The sequence below is a fragment of the Monodelphis domestica genome, chromosome 7 (genome assembly GCF_027887165.1).
Source record: "Monodelphis domestica isolate mMonDom1 chromosome 7, mMonDom1.pri, whole genome shotgun sequence".
Lineage (NCBI taxonomy): Eukaryota > Metazoa > Chordata > Mammalia > Didelphimorphia > Didelphidae > Monodelphis > Monodelphis domestica.
Genome location: NC_077233.1, coordinates 223,030,887 through 223,048,298, shown reverse-complemented (window position 1 = coordinate 223,048,298; position 17,412 = coordinate 223,030,887).

Below are 17,412 nucleotides of genomic sequence, written 5' to 3'. Positions count from 1 at the left end.
ACACACACTACTCCCAAGGAGGAAGCCAAAAAATATACATAGATGTTGTTGTTAACGCATTTTTAAAGCCTGTTTAGCTGATGGTAGGGCAGATCAAATCACCAAGAGTGCATTCTGCTAATTGCCCGTCAGCCTGGAGAGTTGTTGAGTTGGAGCCTGAATTCTGAGCAAATCTTGTTTCCAGTCTTCCCTAGACAGATTTGCAAATGCAATTCAAAAAATGTACTTGACTCCCTGCACTTGGTGATGGGAGGTGGAGGGTGTTTCAGTTTCTTGGGACTTGGAGCTGGTGTCAAAATGGATGGCACATCAGGATCCTGGATCTGTAGAAGGCAGCAACACCAAACCACCTGTACTCAACATGATTCCTTCTAAAAAATACACGCAAAGCAGGTATCAGCAAGAGAAAGAAAACCAGCCGTAAGCTTGGCCTTACTTCCTAACACACTTGAACAGGTGGCATTCCAGGAACCATGCCAATAAAGGACTCAGGGGTGCTTCTTGCCAAGATCCATGTTTTATTTGGTGGGTGGTGTGACTAACACAAATTTTAAGGTTAGAGAAATTTTAGGGTTCGCCTACTTGACAGGGAAACCAATGTTTCCCACTTGGGGTTAGCTGATGCCCTGAACTACATTGCTGCTCTTATTGCTGTTTTGACAGATATACACACACCACCGAGTTGTGTTCTAAGTCAGTCAACAAACATTAATTAAATATCTACATTGTGCACAGAATATAGAGATGTTCCTTGAGGTAGGTAATGTTTCTTTCTGGTATAATGGTAAAATGAAAACATCAGTTTTTAGCTTCAAGAATATAAAAAGTTAAATTGATCAGGCATAACTAACTACCTTGGTCTTTGAACCTAGAAAATGGATTCATCTTTGCATGTATTTTATATGCATATATGTGTATATGTAGGTATCGCCATGGATAGAGTACTAGAGCTAGAGTCAGGAAAGACTCGAGTTCAAATTTGGCCTCAGACACTTATCAGTTATGTGGCCCTGGGCAAGTCACTTGACCATTGTCTGCCTCCGTTTCCTCAATTGTAAAATGGGCATAATAATAGTACCTACCTCCCAAGATTTTGAGGATCAAATAAGAAAATATTTGTAAAATGTTTAGCATGGTGTCTGGCACATAGTAGGCATTTTATAAATGCTGGTTTCCTTTCTTCCAAGGGAAAGAGGAGAGGACTTTCACTTTTTTTTTTGTCTTTTTATCCCCCATACTTAGCATAATGCCTAGTAGGTAATTAATAAACATTTGTGGATTTGTTATTTTATTTCTATCAAATCAGCTAAAGGGTATGAAAATTGTGATTCTATCAATCAACAGACATCTGTTAAGGCACCTACTATGTTCTAGCCACCATGTTAAGGGACTAGGGCTATAAAACAAAAAAAAAATGAAAGAAATAAAAACTAGTCTTTTTTTCCTCCAAAAACTCATGATTTGATGGACTGAAAGGATTCAAGTAGACATATAAGGAGAAATATTTAGGACTGGAAGGGACCTAAGAAGTCATATAGTCCAACCTCCTCATTTTTCAGATGAGGAAAGGGAAACCCAGATGTAGTAAGTGAAATGATGCTGTCAATGCCTTTCTGTTTCCTGTGTACTGATACTTTCTCTAGGTATCAGTACCTTCATATTATTCCAAAGGACACTGGACTTGGAGTCCACTTGACATGAGTTCAAATCCCTCCTCAGATAATTACTAATTGTGTGACTATGGATAAATCATTTAACCTTTCTGAGTCTCAATTTGCTCATCTATAAAATGGAAGGCTAGTCTCAATGCTCTTTAAGGTTCCTTCCAGCTCTAAGCCCATAATGATATGATCTTGCTTGGACCCCTCTTCTTTGTTTTTTTAAATTTCTATTTTCTTCTTTTTTTATAAGAGAATATGGATATAAAACCAAAACTCCCAAATAAAAACACAAATAAGTTAAAGTGAAAAATCATATGCTTTGATTTGCATCCAACTCCAACAGTTCTTTCTCTGGCGATGGATAACATTCTTTGTCATAAGTCCTACAGAATTGTCCTCCATCATTGTATTGCTAAGAGTAACTAAATCTATTAGAGTTGATTATTGGACTATATTGCTATTACTGTGTACAGCAGTGGTTCTCAACCTTTCTAATGCCGTGATCCCGCAATACAGTTTCTCATGTTGCGGTGACCCCAAACCAAAAAATTATTTTGGTGGCTACTTCAAAACTGTAATTTTGCTACAGTTATGATTCGGAATGTAAATACCTGATATGCATTATGTATTCTCATTGCTACAAATTGAGAGGTTGAGAACCGCTGGTGTACAGTGTTCTAGTTCTGCTTATTTTGCTTTGCATGAGTTTATGTAGATCTATCCAGCTTTTTCTGAAATCATCCTACTCATTGTTTCTTATAGTATAATAGTATTCTAACACCACAATTTGTTTAGCCATTTATCAATTGATGGGCATTCCCTCAATTTCTAGTTCTTCACCACCACAAAAAGAACTGCTATAAATATGTTTTTTTAGTAGGTCCTTCCCCTCCCATATTTTTTTTTATCTCTTTGGAATATAGACCTTTTAGTGGTATTATAGGATCAAAGGGTATGCAGTTTTTATAACCCTTTGGGCATAGTTCAAAAATGCCCTCTAGAATGGTTGGATCAGTTCACAACTCCACCAACAATGCATTAGTGCCCCAATTTTTCCACATCCTCTCCAACATTTTTCACTTTGTTGTTTTAATTTACATTTCTCTAATCAAGAGTGATTTTGAACATTTTTTTCATATGATTATTGTTAGCTTTGATTTCTTCATCTGAAAACTGCTTATTCATGTCATTTGACCATTTATTTGACCCCTCTTCTGATGGAATAGGTAGATCAGCCCTGTGGCTAACCATTACTTACTTGCATAACCCATGATTGTCTAGGCATTCCCAGTTCAGGTACAATAGAGGCATCTTTGAGTGGCCTTTGGAACCAAAGACTTCCACCAAGAACAGCCCAAACAGATATAGCCTATTACAGAAAGGCAAAGTCTCTAGGGCAGCTAGGTGGCAGAGTAGATAAAGGGCACCAGGCTTGGAATCAGGAGGGCTTCTCTTAAGTTAAAAATCTAGCCTTAGACTATTACTAGCTATGTGACTGAAAAAGTAACTTAATGTCTAATTGCCTTTCTCACATGTAAAATAAGAGCTCGGTGACTAAGGTCTAAAATAGGTGGGTCAATTGGAAAGAGTACCTGGCCTAGAGTCAGGAAGACCTGAATTCAAATCTAGCTTTTAATACTTACTAGCTATAGGACTCTGGGCAACTCACATAACTTTGTCTCAGTTTCCTCATCTATCCAATGAGCTGGAAAAAGAATTGGAAAACCATTCCAGTATCTTTGCCAAGAAAACCCCTATGGGTTCCCAAAGAGTCGAACACATCTGAAAAATAACTGAACAAATAGTCTCTCTGGAAGCTATCCCAACAGTCCAAAAGCAAGGACTAGGGGAGGGAGATGAAGTGACTAATAAGGGAGATCCAGAGATTATGAACAATAGCTACCATTAGGAAATTCATTTATTCAGATCTCAAGAAGCAGTTAAGACGGGCTTCAGGACTTAGACTCTAGAAAAACCTATATTTCCAAGTTCATATCTATCTATATGTACAAGTACCTCTGTTAATCTTCCCTACCCAGAATTCTGTTTTCCTAGACTTTCCCCTAGCTTTTTGCCATTCAAATTTGCCCTTTTTGTGCCCACTGTCCTCAAGGGTTTGTTAACTAGTTTATGCCATGGACTAATTATTTGGGGAGTGGCAAAGGAAGGACCCAAACCTGTCATTTTATCAGGGTAGAAACTATCCTCTCCAAATGCAGATTCAGAAACTTATCTATGATTAATAGTCTTAAAGAGCTAGTTATATTGGAGGATATGAGAGATGATTTCCCCAGTTTCCCTCAGCTACTATTATTAAATTTATTATTTTATTGTTTTTTGTTTTTGTTTTTTGAACCTTTAGCTTCGGTCTTAGTATTAGTTCTAAAAGAGAAGAATGGCAAAGGCTGGGTAATTGGGGTTAAGTGATTTTGTCCCATGTCACAGGGCTAGGAAGTATCTGAGGCCTGATTTGAACCCAGATTCTTCCAACTCCAGGGAGCTTTATCTCTATCTAGCTTTGTCTTGCTCTCTATCTGGCACTCTATCCACTGTGCTACCTAGCTGCCTCAATACTTAGCTAGTATCAGAGACAGGATTTGAACCCAGGTCTTCTTAATTCCTAGACCAACTCTCTATTCACTATACTACAATAAATGTAAAGTGTATTGGATTTACAGAAACAAGGTCTGGGTTCAAATATCTGTTCTACTTTTTATTAATTCAAGAACCTTGAATGAGCCACTGAGACTTAGGTTTTTTGTTTTGTTTTGTTTTTTGTTTGTTTCTTTGTTTATTTTTCTCCTTCTGAGGCAAATCATAGGCACAATAGTTGGAGCACAGGACTTGGAACCAAGAAGACTCAAGTTCAAATCCTATCTTAAACATTTACTCCTCAAGTAACTCTGAGCAAGTCATTTCACCTCTGCCTATCTCAGTTTCCTCTTCAATAAAATGAGAAGAGTTGTTGTGGAGGGTCTTTAAAGACTCTTCCAGCTCTACTCCTCTGATCTACCAGCCTAACTTTAGAGCAGGAAGGAGAGTGTCTTCAAGAGGGTAAAAGGAGAAGAATTGAAAGTTGCCCCAGTCTCCTAACCCTTCTTGGTCCCACACTGCCTACTTAGAAATCTGGTTATATTATACAAAAGCAATATCTGCTATTCACATTAACAGATATGGCAGATAATACAGGAATGCTAAGCCATATTACAGAGCATGTGAATTCATATTTAGGCATTATGCAAGCCCAACTACATTTTAAAATTACTTGAAGCTATTTTCCCAACACTGTAATGCATTTTTCATGCAAGGCAAATTGTTGTGGAACATTAGCATTCTTATATGGTGCCTAATACAGCATCCACAGAGCCATATGATATATTTCGGTCCTGTATTAATAAATCATAGGAAGCTTGCAATGAGATCGTTTAACTATTAGAATTCAACAACAGCAAACTGCAGCCATGATCAGAAGGGGGAGAAAGGCATCTTCACGCTATGTGAGTGATTCACAGATAGGAGTCCTGCCCAAATCTAAGAACCACATAATAAATTCATCCTTTTCATGCTCTCTGGAAAAGTACTTCAGCATCAGTGTCAAAGCATATATGTATGGTGGGTGGCCTTGGATACGTCTTCAGAAAACTCACAAGGAAGCAAGACATCCCAGGGGGACAGTTCTCAGCAGCAATCATTCTCTTATACGAATCCAAATAAAGTATGAATGCAAAATGGTGCCTTTAGCACTGAACTGGAAAGAAACAAAAACTCAGACATTCAAAGCAGAAGCAGCAGCATAGATTGGAAAAGCTTACAACCTTGAGCTAAATAAATTGTTTTTGTAATAGGAATAGATCAGGGAGGTTCTCTTCATTCCCCCTCCACAGCCCATTCAATCAGTGTGATGAGCATTGCTTCCTCTAGCTGGAGCATGGACAAAAGGTTGAGTAACCATTGTAGAAGTGTGAACATTGGCTCTGGGGTGAGAGGTTTTTTTGGTTCAAATCACAGCCCTACCACTTACTCACAACCTGTGTGACCGTGGGTATGTGATTTTATCTCTTTGGGACTTAGTCTTTCAGCTGTAAAATGAGGGGATTGGACTAGACAGCCTCTAAGATCTTTCCTAACTCATGTCCTTTGATACTTTGCTATCTGTTGAGTCACTTTATTAACAAGGCATCAATAACAAGATAGTTCCTACCATAAGAATCCATCCTTCAAAGGGTCCTGACCAGGGAAAGCATCTTGAGGATCATCTCAAGACATTGAAACTCCATTAGAAATTAAGAGGATGCCATCAATTGGGGAATATCTGAAAAAATTGTGGAACATGATTATGATGGAGTACTCATGGGCAATAAGAAATGCTATGGGAAGATAGTTTCAGAAAAGCAGAGGAAGACCTATCTGAACTGATGCAAAATGAAGTGAGAAGAAAGAAAACAAACAAACAAAAAAAAACCCTTGACAGCTTCCTTTTGTCAACATTTATTAATAATTGTTTTCACATCCTTTTCTTTTTAAATTGAGTTCCAAATTCTTTCCCTCCTTCTCAGTCCTCCCCGACTCACAGAGAAAGCAAGAAAAACTCTATCAATTAATTGTGCATGCGAAATAATGCAAATCATATTCCAATATTAGCCAGAGCACTGATAATCATCATCATTATCAAGAAAGCAAGAAAATCACACTCCAGTTTGCACTGCGAATTCATCAGTTCTCTCCCGGAAGGTGGATAACATCTTTTTCACCCTAAGTCCTTTGGAATTGTCTTGGATTGTTCTATTGATCAGAACAGTCAAATCTTTCACAGTTGTGCACAATGACCTCACAATTCTTCTCATTTCACTTTGGGACAGTTTAGATAGGTCTTGCCATGATTTTTCTGAAACCACCTCCCCTTAACATTTCTTAGAGTCCAATAGTACTCCATCATAACCATATGCCACAACTTGTTCAGACATTCCCCAATTGATGGCATCCCCTCAATTCCTAATGGAGTTTCAAAGTCTTGAGATGGTCCTCAAGATGCTTTCCCTAGCTGGGGCACTTTGAAGGACCGACTTTCATGGTAGGAACTACCTTGTTTTTGATGGTCTTGTTAATAAAGTGACTCAACAGAGAGTGACTTTCTCTCAGAGCACAAATGTGAGGAGTATCATACAGACATAGATGTGCTCCCCCAAACTATCTCCCCTGGTTAGTCCAATTAAAGAACTTTTCATAAGGACATCTCCCAGTCAAAGAAATGGCAGAAGATTGCGCAGGGGGTGGAGTGTCAAGCATTCCTACAGAAGCAAATATATGTTTGCCATCCTAGAAACAGCTATTGGCAGAATGGATAGAGAGCATTGGACCTGGAGTCAAGAAGTCTTGATTTCAAATCCAGTCCCAGGCATTGACTAACTGTGTAACCCTGGGCAAGTCACTTAATCTCTGGCAGTTTCAATTTCCTCAAGTATAAAATGGGAATGATAATAGCACTTAACTCACAGGGTTGTTATGAGGAGCAAATAAGAAAAAAGTGCCTGGCTTGTAGTAAACATTATATAAATGTTAGTTATTATTATTTATTAATTGTTACCTCACAGGGTTGCTGTGAGGATGAAATTTAATATTTGTAAAAAGTTTTTAGCATAATGACTGACTCATGGGTTCATGGGATCATCAAGTCCAAGTCCAATACCTTCATTGTACAGATGAGGAAACTGAGGCACAGAGATTAAATAACTTAGTCCAGATAAAACAGGCAGCAAACATATGAGGCAAAATTTGAATGTAGGTCTCCTCGTTATAAATAGTGCTTCATTCACTACATATATGTGTGTGTGTGTATATATATATATAAAATGTGGACAACATTTCTAAACCTTACCTTCTCAGTCAGAGGTGGGAAATATCCTAGGTAGTATAATTCTAGCACAGAAGGGAAAGTTTTGACCTGTGTCAATCTCTTACATAGCCTCAAGTGTAACCAGATAAAGCATCTACATTAGCAAGTATTATTTGTAATGGGGATAAGCTAGAAACCTTCCCAACAAAATCAAGAATGAAACAAGGATGCCCATTATCACCAATGTTATTTAATATAGTATTAGAAATGCTAGTAATACCAATAAGAGAAGAAAAAGAAATGAAAAGGAATCAGAATGAGTAAAGAGGTAATAAAATGATCTGTTTTTTATTAAAGATATGATGCTATATATGGAAAATCTTAGAAAGTCAACTAAAAATTAGTTGAAACTATAATTTTAGTAATATAGCAAGGTATAAAATAAGCCCACATAAATCATCGCCATTTTTATATATCCCTAACAAAGATCTATAAGAAGAGATGGAAAGCGATATCTCATTTTTTTGAAATCCTTACCTTCCATCTTAGAATCAATACTGGATATAAGTTCTAAGGCAGAAGATTGGTAAGAGCTAGGCAATGTGGGTGACTTGCCTAGGGCCACACAGCTAGGAAATGTCTGAATCCAGATTTGAACCCAGGACCTCCCATCTCTGGGACTGGCTCAATCCACTGAGCCACCTAGCTGCCCCAAGATATCTCATTTAAAAGAACCACAGACAGAATAAAATACCTGGGACAAAATAAACCCAGGAACAACATAATGATAATTATAAAACACTTTTTCTATAAAGTGTTAATAGGAATTTTTTAATCTCCCACTGTCTTTTTAGGAGACAGTATCTGACAGGTTGGGAGTTTTGTAAAATCTCCTATCTCTTTAAGAGGCAGAGCAGATAGCTCTCCCTTCCATCACTTTAAGAGAGCTTCTATAAAAGAGGAAACAACAGTTAAGACTGAGCTCCATGTTCTCTGTCTTCCTAGGGAGCAGCAGTTCTGGGGTTTCTGGGAAATTCGTGCAGACACAAAAACCTGAGAATTACTTTGAGACATTTACTCTTGAGAGTTGGAATTTATATAACAAGTTAAGAAAAAAGACTATTTCTGAGGGTTTGTTTTTTTTTTCCCCTTCTCAGTACATTGAGGAAGAAAGGCCTGACCCTAAGGCCCCTTCTCCTCAGAACTGGAGGACTGTCCATGTTTCCACCACTGACAGTTTGAATTTCTGATACTTGGTTAAGGAAGTCAAAGAAGAATTTATTAATTAGCATAGTTTAGTTAGATAGAGAAAATAATTTTAGATTAGTGAGAGTACATGTAAGGAGATCTGCTCTGTCAGACAAGAAGAAACTGAAAAGAAAGCAGTTAGATTTGGGGGGTGGGATTATTTAGATATTTTTAGTATAGGATTAGGATTTTTTAGACATAATATAAGTATTTTAAGATACACTTTCCTATTTTCCTACCTCCTACTCTTATCCAAACTTATCATCTGTAATAAATAGAGCTACTGGTTTACCAGAAAGATCTCCACAACATTTATTAACTTCCTATCAATATCTAATAACCCCTGACAACTTTATCAATCTTCTATATAATATTACTGACCCATAAGAGCTTGACTATAAATATTTATTAGCCATAATAGCTATTTATTAGCTATAATGAAAGACGGATTTAAATGATTGGAGAAATATTAATTGTTCATGAATGGGTAGAGCCAATATAATTAAAGTTATAATCCTACCTAAATTAATCTATTTATTCAATGCCATCCCAATTAAATTACAAAAAAAAACAACCATTTTATTGAGCTAGTCAAATAGTAACAATTCATTTGGAAAAACAAAAGATGGATAATTTTAAATGAATTAATGAAAAAAGTAAAGGAGGAGGGTCTAGCAGTACCAGATTTTAAACTATATTATGAAGCAGTAATAATAAAAATTATCTGGTACTGGCTTAGAAATAAAAAGTAGATCACTGGAACAGAATAGACACTATAATAAACAGTCATAAAATATTATAGTAGTTTTGTATTTGACAGGAGTACAGATCTAAGTTTTGGGGATAATAACTCACTATTTGGTAAAATTACTGGGGGTATTAGAAAGTTGTTTGGCAGAAACTAGGTATAACCCAATATCTTACACCATTCACTAAGATAAGACCAAAATGGATATATGACCTAGACATAAAAGAAGATATCCTAAGTAAATTAGGACAGGGAACACATTACCTATCAGATTTGTGAATAGGTGAGAAATTTATGAGTAAATAAAAGATAGAGAGCATTATGATATGCAAAATGGATAATTTTGATAACATTAATTAAAAAGGAGCTGTGCAAATAAAACTAGTGTAGCCAAGATTAGAAAGAAAGCAGAAAATCGAGGAAAGTTTTTTGTAGAGTTTCTCAGACACTGGTTTCATATCTAAAATATATAGAGAACCTTGTCAAATTTATAGGAGTAAGGTCATCCCCCAAATAATAAATAGTCAAAAGATATGGGCAATTTTTGGATAAAGAAACCAAAGTCAAATATAGGTATATGAAATACTCTAAATCATGACTGATTAGAGAAAAGCTAATCAAAACAATTCTGAGATATTATCTCACATTTATTAGATTGGCTAAAATTATAAAAGATCAAAATAACTTTTATAATTCAGGTGGAGGGGATATGGAAAATGGGGACACTAATACACTGTTGGTAGAACAGTCCAGAACTGTCCAGAGAGTTATAAAACTATGTATATGCCCTGAGACCCAGAAATAGATTGCTGAATCTGTTTCCCAAGGAGATTAGGGAAAAAGGAAAAGAACCCATATGTTCCAAACTACTTATATCAACTCTCTTTGTGGTGGAAAAGAACAGGAAATTGAGAAGATGTTCATCAATTCAGAAATGGCTAAACAAATTGTGGCATATGATTGTGATGAAATACTATTGCACCATAACAAATAATGAGCAGGTTAACTAAAAAAAAAAATGGAAAATCTACATGAAATAATCAAGAGTGAAATGAATAGATCCAAGAGAACATTATATACAGTGACAGAATTAATATTTGAAGAATTACTTGTGAACGTCCGCCTCTCAAGAAAGAACTGACAAATGGAAACATGAAAAACACAATTTATATATACCTACCTTTTTGTTGGGAGATGCCTTCTGTGATATGGGGAGGGGAAGGAGGGTTAAGGTACTTGGGAACAAATTTTATTTTTAAAAAAGTAACCCTGAGATAATTTCAGAAGTTTGAAGATTAGAAGACCATAGAGGGACAGCAAGGTAGCTCAGTAGATAGAGAACAAGCCCTGGAATCAGGTGAACCTGGGTCCAAATCTGGCCTCAGATATTTCCCAGCTGTATGACCCTGGGCAAATCACTTAACCTTGATTTCCTATAAAAAGGTTTTTTTGTTGTTGTTGTTGTTGATGTTTTATTTTTTTAATTCTTAGAGAGATGAAAGAAGCTCCTAAGAATCTTTGAGGAAAAAAAAAGGTGGTTCCTGAAGTTATAAAAGAGTCAAGTACTATAGACAGTAGATAGAGGAAATAAATGTTGACAGAGCGAGTCCATCAAGAAGAGAATTATCCACTCAGAAGACCCAAAATATATTTGTCTAAATCTGGAACACATTTTATGGGATTTTGTAAGAATTTATCAGAATATCATAGTCTGTCACCTTATTAGCAACTCCATGTTGCAAACCTTTCTGAGAGAAACTTAAGGTTTTCATGAATGTTTTATGCATTTTCTATGCCTGTCTATTCTTTTATATTAGCTCATTATTCATATGACCTATTCATAAGGGCTCCTTTGAGTCCTTTGCACATTCTACATTCTTTATGGTATTAAATGAAGGCTGTCCTTTACCAGCTAAGCTTTTGTTACCTGGTGTGCTTATATGGGAGCTGGGAGCCCTATTATGGACATTTGTACATGAGCATAGACATTTTCCAAAGAAAATTCTGGGCAGGGATATAAGGAAACAAAAAAGGCAAATGACCTTTGGATCAACTCCCAAGATCAGACTTGATCCAAGTGAACCTAGAATTTTTGTGGGGCAGAAGGTCAGGGCACATTCTTTCCTCATTAATAAAAGTTCTACTGCACGTATATGATCTGATTTTAATTCTTTGCATAGTGAATTGTATTTCCCTTTCTTTATGCACCATATCATATAAAGCTGGAAGAGATGTTAGAGAAAATCTAGTTTAATCTGACTTCTTCATTTTTCTGCTAAGGACATTGAGGACTAGAAGATTAAGTTACCTTCCCAAGATATCATGATTAGTTAGTAGAAACCTAGAGTTCTTTGTACCACATCATATTTGCATTGGTCTTTTTGGTTGCTTCTGCTGGCAATGGTTACCTCCTGGATTCAAATAAGGTATCAGAGAAATTTTTATCATAACCAGATACAGAGCCAAATACCCTCCAAAAAAGAGAACAAATGTTGGGACTGAATTTAACAACAAACTTTCTTTGGCTTGAATTGCTGAGGGGTAGATGGCATAATCTTCCAAGGCCTTTGGAATCTAAAATACACTAGAATAAGGGCTCCAGCCAGTAACAAAAGAGAAAAATCCCATTCCCCTTCAAGGATATGCTTAGATCCCTATGGGAAAGATGTGTGCATCTTTATTCTAGAGGACCCAAATCATGGAAATGAGTGTGAATTGGGATAAGGCATCCCAAAGTTCTGATTCACCTCTTTTCTTTCTCTCTCTCTCTCTCTCTCTCTCTCTCTCTCTCTCTCTCTCTCTCTCTCTCTCTCTCTCTCTCTCTCTCTCTCTCTCTCTCTCTCTCTCTCTCTTTCTCTCCATTTATTTAGTTTTTCCCTTTGTACCAGACCTTTGGCAAAATAACAGGAAAAATACAACTTAACAGTGGAGAACAAGGAAAGTCCTTCACAAAGGAACCAGCTGCACTAGAGACTTTGTCCATTTCCCCCAGTTTTTCCAGACATTTAGCTGGCTCCATCACTAGGCAGGCGGACTCCAGACTCAGCCACTGAGGGTGGACTGGCGCCCACATCCTTCAGCTAGACGGTATCGGTCAGTCACATGGTCCTCAGGAAAGAAAGGGGGGGGGCACAGGGGGAAGCAGGAGGCTGCAGAATTGAAAAGAGAAGTCACCTGCTGGAGGGAAAGAGCGAGTGTGGTGTGGAAAGAATAATAGCTACAGGGGAAGCAGCTGCAGGAGAACAGAGAAGCCGACAAGCAGGGAGAGCGACTGCCAGAGCCAGGGAATGCTGGTGAAAGTAGCCCAGCAGTGGGAGGCACCCTTGGTGCTCCAGATAAAACCATGGGAAGCAGGAGAGGAGGAAATGGGGTCTGGTTAGGCTGCCCGGTGGCCAATTGGGAACAGCCCCTAAAAGAGCTATGCACTGAGTAGCATGCTAAAAGGCAAAAGGAAATCCTTCAGGGGAAAATACCATACAGCAAAGAATCTAGGGCCGAAGCCAGGGGACTGAGGTCAAGAGGCGAGTGGGGTAAGAGTTATGCCAGCTATGCCGAAGGCAGCCAATCAGGACCGGCAAATAAAGAGAACCCATCATTTTGTAGCAGGTTTCACAGAACAAGTACAATCAACTCCCATTTATCCAGAATCAAAACAAACTGAGAAATTTCTCTCAGCAGAATGTTTCCTCCTCCGATCTGTACAATGAGAATAAATCTTTATAAACTGCACCTTGGAGACGTCTTTGGTCCTGAAGAACTATGGAAACCGAATATTCAATTATCATATAATGAATATAGCCTTAAGGTGAAATGCATTTTTATTATAGTACAATAATACAGAGTATAGTCTGTCTAGTACTTGCCAGAAGCAGCAGCCAGACTCTTCAGTTAACCAGAACATCCCATTCCTTGATGATTGTTAGAGCAGAGGTTCTTAATCCAACATTCATGGACATATATATAATATAATATAATATAATATAATATGATATGATATGATATGATATGATATGATATGATATGATATGATATGATATAAATATGATAACTATTTCAACCTAATTGACTTCCTATTGTAGTCCATATATTTTATTTTATGTACTGTCCTGAGGAGTCCATTGGCTTTACAAGACTTTTAAAGAGAAATCCGAATCGGCATTCAAATTTTACTTTAGTTGCCATGGTATTTGTCCTGTAACATTATTATTTATTATCTATTTAACATCTTATATAATTATATAAAATATAGAATATAATATAAATATTCATCTTTGTATTTATATATACATAACACAAATAAACATATAGAATATTTTAAGACCAAGATCCATGTCTCCTTTCCAAGACATTCACACACAAACACACATACATACTCATACACTGAAAGGTGAGTATTCTTTCTCTCTGTGCAGATTACAAGCCCTCTATGACTAGGAAGACGACAAGGCCATGATATCATACATCTAGAACTATAGGGGTCTCCAAAACAATCCAATCCAGCCAAGTCCATTTGTGGATGAAGAAACTAAAGCACAACAAGTTTAAGTGACTTGACCAAGGTGATACAAGCAATAAGCATAAGTAAGACGATTTGAACACAGATCTTCTGTTTTAAGAACTGATTCCCTTCCCAGAAAGTTTTTCTTAGCCTTTGAGGGTATCCAAAAATTTCAATGCCTATAGACCACATAGTGAAATGCCTCTCTGAAGTTAGCAAGATTAATATACAAAATCCATTGACTGAGCAACTCACAAAACCTTTCCAGATTAGTAGAACTTGCCAAATCCCATGCTCTGAGGTAGCCTAAACAATGGAAAGAACATTGGCTCCAGAATGAGGGGATCTGGGTTCAAATCCTGTCTCTAATGCTCACTGTATAATCTTGGCACATCAATTAACTTCTCTGGGCCTCAGTTTCCTCATCTGTAAAATTAAAGCATTGGAATAAATGGCCTCTGAGGTATTTCCAGTCTTGGATCTGTAATCTTCAATTCTATATTCTACCATGAAGCATTAGAGAAGAACTATAGTTGATGAACATTAAATAAATCTTTATATATAGCAATAATGATTTCTAAGCCTCAGATATTTTGTATTTAAATATTCTCTTGAATTTGAATGCAAATTTCAATTTAAAAAATACTTGTCACCAGATACTCCTTGTCACTGAATCTGAATTAATTTAAGTCCTTAACATCTTAAAACATCAGTCTAAGAAAGATTTCTTTTTTAAATTTCCTTCTGTCTTGGAATTTAGATTAAAGAAGTTCTAAGACAGAAGAGTGGTAAGGGCTAGGTAATTGGGGCTAAATAATTTGCCCAAGGTCACACAGCTAAGGAACTGTCTGAGGCCAGATTTGAATCTAGGACCTCCAATCTCCAAACCTCACTCTCTTGCTGGCCCAGTCTAAGATATTTATCCAATTAAAAAAAAAGATAATAATTAAGTCAATCCTTTAGAATTTATTATAAGAAGACCATATACTTTGAGCTGAGAGGGACCTCAGAGGCAATCTAGTATAACTGCATCATTTTACAAAAGAGGAAACTGAAACACAAAGAGAAACAGTGGCTTGCCCAAGTTACACAGGAAGTATAGGAGACAGTTGTTGAATCTAGTTCCTTTGACTCCCAAACCATCTCTTTCTTCCACAAAGCCTCCCCTGTATTCCAAAACCAAGGTTGTAGGGAAAAACACACTTTATCCTCCACCCCATAGGTCATTAGACAACCATTCAAATTATAACCAACTCAAGTAACATAAACATGCAAAAAGCATAGGCTGAGTGTTCCTGGGTATACCAGCAAACCCTGGGGCAAGTATTCCCTAAAGGGTAAGTAAGGTGCTTGCTAAGTGCAAAAATGAAGCATAATTATGTCTCCTGGGAGAGTCAAAACAGAAATCCCTCTTTAAGCTACTTTTTAAAGATTTCCATATTCATCATGTTTTGAGAGAAGACGCATTACATATACAAGAAAAAACTCATGAAGGAAATAAAGTGAAAAATGGAATGTTTTGATCTGCACTCGGACTCCATCAGTTCCTTCTGTGGTAGTGGATAGCATTTTTTATCATGAATCCATTGGAATTATCTTGGATCCTTAGATTGCTGATAATTCTTTTTTTTAAATTTTATTTAATTAGATTATTTAGAATATTTTTCCATGGTTACAAGACTCATATTCTTTCCCTCCCTTCCCTCCACCCTCTTCCCATATCTGATACACAATTCCACTGGCTTTAACATGTGTCATTGATCAAGACCCATTTCCATATTATTAATATTTGCACTAGGGTGATCGTTTAGAGTCTGTTTTCCCAGTCATAGCCCCATCTACCCATGTGATCAAGCAGTTATTTTTCTTCTGTGTTTCTTTTCCCACAGTTCTTCCTCTGGATGTGGATAGCATTCCTTTCCATGTGTCCCTCTAAATAATTCTGATCTATTGCATTGCTACTAGTAGAGAAGTCCATTACATTCGATTGTGCCACAGTGTATCAGTCTCTGTGTACAATGTTTTCCTGGTTCTGCTCCTCTCACTCTGCATCATTTCCTGGAGGTTGTTCCAGTCCCCATGGAATTCTTCCACTTTATTATTCCTTTGAGCTCAATAGTATTCCATCACCAACATATACCATAATTTATTCAGCCATTCCCCAATTGAAGGGCATCCCCTCATTTTCCAATTAATTTTTTGCCACCACAAAGAGCGCAGCTATGAATATTCTTGTACAAGTCTTTTTCCTTATTATCTCTTTGGAGTACAAACCCAGCAGTGCTATGGCTGGATCAAAGGACAGACAGTCCCTTTGCGCCCTTTGGGCATAGTTCCAAATTGCCTTCCAGAATGGCTGGATCAATTCACAACTCCACCAGGATTGCTGATAATTCTTAAATCATTAAGCAGTTGATCATCCTATTATATTGTTGTTATTGTATACAATGTTCTCCTGGTTCTGCCCCCTTCATTTTGCAACAGTCCATATAAGCTTCTCCTGGTTTTTCTGAAATCTTATTCATCTTTTCTTAAAGCACAATAATATTCCATTACAGTCATATATCACAATTTATTCAACCATTACCCAAGTGATAGACAACCCTTCAGTTTCTATAAAAAGAACTTCTATAAATATTTTTGTACAAATAAATCCTTTCTCCCTTTCTTTGCTCTCTTTGGGAGACAGACTTACTACTTGCATTGTTGGACCAAAGGATACTGACAGCTTTATAGCCCTTTGCATGTGGTTCCAAATTGTCCTCCAGAATAGTTGTATCAGTTCACAGTCCCACCAACAATCTATTAGTGTCCAAATTTTCCCACATTCCCTCCAACATATATCCTTTTTGTTCATATTAGCCAATCTGATAGCATTGCATTAATTATGAATAAATATTCTACTCCATGCTATACTGTCGTGTTACCTCCATGTTAGCCAAAAATAACTTGTTGGGCCATATCTTACATGTCCACAAGTTTACCATTGTTGATAAGTAGGTTTTTATTTCAATCTTTTGGTTTTATAAAAAAAGTGCTCTGTGTATTGCCAATGTAAATTATGTGTGTGTGTGTGCATTTGTTTGGATGTGGTTCCAAAGGAATAACAGATAGAAATTGCTGGTTTCTCATCCACCTACCCTTCTCCAAAGAAAAATGTTGATACATGTCTAAAGGGGATCAGATAATTGTGGCCACATGGATAGACCTTCTGCTCTCTTCTGAGAGAGGATACTGGGCTAGAATTATTTCTAGGCTTCCTCCCTCCCTAACTACTGTTAGTCTAGAGGAATTCTTTTTCGGTTTAAGCCAATCTTTTGATTTCTATCCTTCTGAAGAGGAAGAAGTTCTCTAAGCTATATCTAAAAGGTTGCTCCCTCCCCTTCTCTTCCCACTAAATACTAGCTATACAAAAACTATCATA